The following is a 7,250-nucleotide window of genomic DNA, read 5'->3' on the forward strand; positions in this document are numbered from 1 at the left end:
TCTGACAATCAAATTTATTGACGAAAAGGCCTGGGAGAGGTAAGTAGAAGATAAAGACAAGGACAGCCGTCAAACCCCAAAGCAGTGCGGACTCCTGTGAAGGAAGAGGGTAGGATGCAGGGTTCTGGAAGAAGGGTCTCAGAATACAGGGCAATATTAAGAAAGTGTCAGCCAAAAGAAGGTGTTTGAATCAAAGTCACCTAGCAGGAGAGTCCCATGTCTCTCAGAATGGGTCGGAGACGGAGGCAGCGATCCCCTCCTCCTTTCCTAAGGCAGGAGCTTCCACTGGGCATCCTAGGAAAGGTGATCCTGACAAACAGGGACAAGTTCTTTGCGAGGGCTTCCTCGGCGGTGTGTCTGCACCAGCTGCAATCAGCCTCTGAGGGAAGAGCCCTGTCAGCCACATTCTTCATCCCATTCCCTCTCCGCATCTATCTGGGTGTCTTCATTTCTGGTTCATGTTCATTTTTACTATTCTATCTTACTACCTCTCTTTCTTTCTCTGTCTACCTGTCCTTCTGTCTGAAACTGTCCATTTTTGTTGGGATATTTTCATGTTTCTGTGTGGCTTGACCTCTCCCTGGGCCAGGAACACCTGCGTGTGAACCCGCCTCACTCCCTCCTGAGCCAGTGACTCCTCACCGGCCACCAATCAGGCTGACCTAAGCTCTCTTTGCATTTCTGGGAACTCCTTTCACCTCCTGGGAAGATGCTCTCTCATGCACCTCCCTGCTGGTCCATGTTGTCTTTCTTCAGAGGAGAAGAAAGCTGGAGCCTGCCTCCTAGTGAGTGAGCTGGAGCCCCTCACTGGTGCGGGTGTGAGGGCCCTCATGTGCGGACGGCTGTGCTCAGGGAAGCAGCGCTGCCTGGCGCAGCTGTGTGCACTGCCAGGATCCTGCAACGGTCTCAACCTTGGTGAGAGGGGCCTGTCTGCAAGGAAGGGGCAAAGACTGAGGCTGAGGACCAAGAGTCCTGGGGTGCTTGTGGGGGCTTCTCTGAATCTGGTTGGGGACAAGGCCTAGCTAGTGTCTGCCACTGCCACCTTTCTAAATTTTATTGGTCGCTTGAGGCATTAGTGGAACTGACAGATCACCCTGACTGAAGGTCAGCTGCCCGTCAGTCCACTAGGGGGCCCACTGGCTTAAAGGAATCAGGCCTTCCCTCCTGCGATGCTTCAGCTTGCGAGCTGGGGCGGGGGCAGGAGAGAGGGAATGGAGCAGGATGCGCCTGAGCTGTGGACCTGGACAGCAGGAGGGTCTCAAGCTCTGGACCTGCTCTGTCCAGTTCAGGTGAAGTCTGGGCAGTGTTCAGAAGTGAAAGGCACGTGTATGACCCTCAACCCTCCAAACCGTTGCAAAAAGGATGCTCATTGCTGACCCAGCCTGAAGTGCTACATGGGCAAATGTAGGAAGTGGTGCATTGTCCCCGAGGAAGGTAAGACAGGCTAGGCTCAGTTCTATGACCCGCCTGCCATCACCCTTCCCCATATGGCCCACATCCATTGACTTGCTTATTGCCTCACGCAGGTGACAGTAGCCCTCTGAGACTCAGTAACCCTCAGTTTCTCCATTATTAAAATGGACATGATCACATCCTTCAAGGCAGTGGTGGTGCAGGGAATCTGTGTGCTGTGAAGCATATGAGGGCTTGTTGCTGTGGCTAATCCCGGGTTTAGTGGGTTCCAGCTTGACACCAAGTGTCAAACCCAGTAGGACTGTCAGAATATAAAAAACACTGAAGGCCCTTGGACCAGTCCCATGTCCAGATTTTACAGGTGGGAAACTTGTGGCACTAAGGCAGTAGAAAGTCAGGATCTGAGCTCAAGGTCCTAACCTTGTGCTCAAATGAGCAGTGCTCGTTTAACTATCCCCCCACCATTCTCCCTTCCTGCCTGTCCTGAGGAAATGCCAGGGACTGGCAGCCATGGATGCCTTTGGACCAAGAGGTAACCTGGCTAGTACTAGTGCTGAGTTAGTGCTTTTCTCTCCACAGACTAATCCCTGGTGTAGGTGGTCCTGGATTCTCTTTTCTCCACTACATCTGAAACCATTGAAAGCTCCCTGATGAAGACATGGTTTTATCACCAATACCTCCTTTGGGTTCAGACTTGGGCCTTAGTATCTGGGAAGGGGCTTGCACACAGCAGACACTCAGAAAATGCCTATTGTTTAGAAAATGAAGAAATGAACGTGCTGCTGCTTCACATTCGGGTTCACTGGTCTGGTGGTTGAGTGGAGAAGGTAAGTGGCAGGACATTTATGAGTGTGGCCTTACTGCAAAAGCATATGGAATATAAAGGAGAAGGAGCAGGGGACTTGGGAATAAATTTAACCAAGGAGGTAAAAGCTTGGGACAATAACTGCCAGACACTAATGGAGGAGATTGAAGAAGATACAAATAAATGGAAAGATACTGTGTTCATGGATCAGAAGAATTAATATTGTTTAAACGTCCATATTACCCAAGGCTATCTATAGATTCACTGCAGTCTCTATCAAAATTCCAATGGCATTTTTCCACAGAAATGGAAAAAACGATCCCACGATTTTTGTGAAACTACAAAAGACCCCAAATAGCCAAAGTAATCTTGAGAAAGGACAAGGCTGGAGGCATCACCCTGCTTGATTTCAAACTATACTACAAGGCTATAGTGATAAAAACAGCATGTCACTGGCATGAAATGGACAGATGGACCAATGGAACATCAGCCCAGAAATGGACCTGCATATATGGTCAACTAACGATTGACATGAGCCCAGAATATTCAGTGGAGGAAAAGAGAGTCTTTTCAATAAAACAGTGTTGGGAAAACTGGATATCCACATGCAAAAGAATGAAATTGGACTCCTATCTACAACACTCACAAAAACTAGCTTGAAATGGGTGAAGGATTTAAACGTAAGACCTAAAACCATGAAATGACTGAGGAAAACACAGGGGGAAAAGCTCCTTGACATCAGTCTTGGCAATGATTTTTTGGATACGACACCAAAAACACAAGCAACAAAAGCAAAAATCAACACGTGGGACTTCATCAAACTGAAAAACTTCTGCACCACAAGATCAACAGTCAACAAAAGAAGGCAGTCTCCAGGTTGGGAGAAAATATTTGCAAATCATATATCAGATAAAGGGTTTAATATCTAAAATATATAAAGAACTCATTTAACTCTATGGCAAAACAACAACGAACAATCCAATAGAAAAAGGGACGTAGAGGTTGAATAGACTTTTCACCAAAGACATACAAATGGCTAACAAATATATGAAAAGGTGCTCAACATCACCAACCGTTATGGAAATGCAAATCAAAACCACAGTGAGATATCACCTCCCACATGTTAGAATGGCTGTCATCAAAAAGATAGGAGATAACAAATGCTGGCAAGATGTGGAGAAAGGGGAACCCTTGTGTGTTGTTGGTGGTAAATTGGTACAGTCACAATGGAAAACAGTATGGAGGTTCCTCAAAAAATTAAAAATAGAACTATCAAAGGAGCCAACAATCCCACTTCTGGGTATGTATCCAAAGGAGATGAAATCCCTATCTTTAAAAGATAACTGCCTCCCCATATTCATTAGCAACACTCACAGTAGCCAAGAAACGAAAAAAGTTTAAGTGTCCACCTACAGATGAATGGATGAAGAAAACGAGACACCTTTATATGATGGAATATTATTCAGCCACAAAAGAGAAGGAAATGCCCTTTACTTACACCGATGGACAGTGACTGCCACATGAGACAACACGGATGGACCTTGAGGGCATTATGCCAAATGAAGTCAGAGAAAGACACTCTATGATTTCACTTATATATGGAATCTAAAAACACTGAACTCCTAGAAAGAGACATTAGAATGGTTTCCAAAGGCATAGGGATGGAGGAAATAGGAGGTGGTAAAAGAATATAAACTTTCGGTCATAAATGAGTAAGTTCCCTAAAAAAGATGAGTAAGTTCTGGGGATCAATGTACAGGATGTGACTATTGTTAACAAAACTGTCATATACTTGAAAGCTGCTGCTATGAGAGTAGAGCTTTAATGTTCTCACTGTAATAACAACAAAGTGGCAATTATGTTAGATAAAGGAGGTATTAACTAACCTTATTGTGGGAAGCATTTCACAAGATATATGTATCAAATCATCACACTGAACACCTTAAACTCACCCAATATGTTATATGTTAATTATATCTCAAAAAGCTGGGGTAAAAGTAAAAATTACATAAAAAGATATAGTTATAGAAGTCTTTTCCCATCTCTGTGCTTTTCATTTCACTTTCACTTAGCCCTTGTAGGAAATAATTTTAATCATTTCTGGTTTATCCTTCTTATATTTTCATTTGAAAAAAGATATATGTATTTTTATATATATATGCATTTGTTTCTTACACAAAAGATAGCTTATAATATACATTGTTTTCATTTAACAATACAATTGACAATTACTCCATCTCAGTTCTTAGACACCATCATTCTATTTTTAAAAAAATAGTGTCACTACAGTGTAGCACAGAGAAGACAAGTAGTGACTCTGTGGCATCTTACTACACCGATGGACAGTGACTGCAATGAGGTTTCGGGGGGCATTCGATAATATGGGTGAACATAGTAACCACATTGTTTTTCATGTGAAACCTTCATAAGAATATATATTAATCATACCTTAATAAAAAATAGTGTCATTATTCTGCAGTTGACCCTTGAACAACAACATTGTTCAACTTGCAGGTCCACTTATATGCATATTTTTTTTGATAAATATATAGAAAAGTTTTTGGAGATACGCAGCAATTTGAAAAAATACTTTCTTCTCTCTAGCTTACTTTTTTGTAAGAATACAGTGTATACATGAAACATACTAAATATGTGTCAGTTGACTATTTATGTGATCTGTAAGGCTTCTGTTCAACAGCAGTTAAGTTCTGGAGGGAGTCAAAAGCTGTACAAGGATTTTCAACTTTTCGGGGGTCAGCACCCCTAAATCATTTCTTTATTGCTCTCAGAGGAGAAAGCCGAAATCATATGGGTGTTGAATGCATACTTTAAGAAACTCCTGAACTCTTTCTAAAGTGATTGCACCATTTTCCATGTGCACAAATGATGCTTGAGACTTCCAGTTGCTCCACATCCTCACCAGCACTTGATCTGATCAGACTTTTTAACTATTCTAATAGGTGTGTAATGATATCATACTGTGATTTTAATTTGCACTTCCCTAATGATGATGTTGAATGTTTCCATGAATTTGTTTGCTATCTACATATCTTTTTTGGTGACGTATTTGTTCAGATATTTTGCCTACTTTTTTATTGAGTTGTTTCTTTACTCATTGAGATTGGAGAGTTCTTTATATATTGTAGATAAGAGTCCTTTATAAAACATTATTTCCAAATTTTTCCTCCATGTGTGACCTCTCTTTTTACTCTCTTAAGAGTGTATTTTGAAGAGTAGAAGTTTAATGTTGATTCAGTCTAATTTATTAGTGCATCTTTACATGTATTCTGTTTTTGTTCTGATATCCAAGAAATCTTTACTTAACCCTAGGTCACAATGTTTTTGTCCTATGTTGCCCTCTAGAAGTATTATAGTTTTAAGTTTTACATTTAGGGGTATGATCCTTTTTAAATTGTTTCTGTATTGGTGTGAGATATGAGTCAATATCAAATTTTTTTCATGTGGAAAAAAACTAACTTCACCCACTGAAATGTCTTTACAACTTTGTTGAAAATCAGTTGTCAGTGTATGTGTGGGTCTACTTCTCAATTTCATTCTGGTTGCTAAACACCCATGAGTTTAATTGTAATCCAGAAATGTACTGCTACAATTTTTGAAAGTGAAATCTGATAGTGCAAAAAAAGTTGTCAGGAAAAGATTACTTTTGGGGTAATTTTCTTTTCCTAAAGAAAGTGGGTGCTATGGACTGAAGTGTGTCCCCAAAAAATTCACATTGAACTCTAACTCTTGGTGTGATAGTTGTCGGAGACAAAGTCTTTAGAGAGGTAGGGAAGTGAGATGAATTCACAAACGTGAAGCCCTAATCCAACGGGATGGGTATCCTTGTAAGAGGGGAGTCCCCAGAGGAGTCTGTATCTCAGACTCTACCTTAGAGTCTCTATCCTCAAGTTGGAAAGGCCACATGAGGATAAAGCAAGAAGGCCGCCTGCACAAGCCAGGAGGAGAGCTCTCACCAGAAACAACCCTGACAGCCCCTTGATCTTGGACCTCTGGCCTCCAGATCTGTAAGAAAATTAATTTCTATTGTTTAAGCTACCCAGTCTGTGATATTTTGTTATGGCAACCAAGCAGACACATTCAGTGGGATTTGAGAAACTCTTGAGAAAACTGAAATTAAAAACTTAATCCCCCACTGAACATGCTGGTGGAACCTTACTTCCACTTATTGGAACACTGTGATAAAGAGGAGAAACAGTCCCGCACTAGATGCTTTTAATGGTAATAGTTTCTTTATCTGATATATCTGACAGCATTTAACTGATCCAGATCAGTCCTTCAAGAATAAAATGTAGAGGTGGGCTTTGATGTGTTGCTTTCTAGAGAAACTTAACCTGATTAATATAATACATTATTATTACTAGAGGAAATGTGCATAGCTTAATGACAGATTAGTAGAATCATCTCTGTAAGGAATGAAAATAATTTTTGAGATTGTAGCACCAAAAGGAGGAAATAGACTGACCTGGAAATAACACACAAGAGACAGTGAAAAACTATTCGTTGTTTTAAAAATGACTATGTAAGGTTGTTGAGAGCTTACAATGTAAAAAAGTACTACAAAAGAAACTTAAATGAGACTATTGCAAACAACATAAGAATGAGCTGCTGATGAGAAAAATTAACTTGCTTTGGGGCTATGAGTAAGATTCTTCAAAAGGATGGGTGGAATTTGACCTGGTCTTGAAAAGTAGCCCTTGAGAACCCAGATGTGGTAGGGGGCATCCCAGGCCTTGGAGAGCGCTCGGGCTTTGGAAAGGTAGAAAAAAAAAATGTGCCAAGCTCGAGGACACTGCAGTGGCTGGGAAATGAGGTGCTGGAGAAGGAGAGGGGTGCTCAAGAGAAAACACTACAGAGCCTGTGACAGGTGGAGACAGAACATGAAGAATACACGAAGCAAGATGGAATCAATTCTTTAAACACCTCTCCCCCAAATAGGAGAGGCATTTTCCATAAAGCTCTACATTTGTCTTTAAGATGTCTTTTCCTATGTATTTTTGTATGTTGTGCCTAC

The sequence above is a fragment of the Manis pentadactyla genome, chromosome 5 (genome assembly GCF_030020395.1).
Source record: "Manis pentadactyla isolate mManPen7 chromosome 5, mManPen7.hap1, whole genome shotgun sequence".
Lineage (NCBI taxonomy): Eukaryota > Metazoa > Chordata > Mammalia > Pholidota > Manidae > Manis > Manis pentadactyla.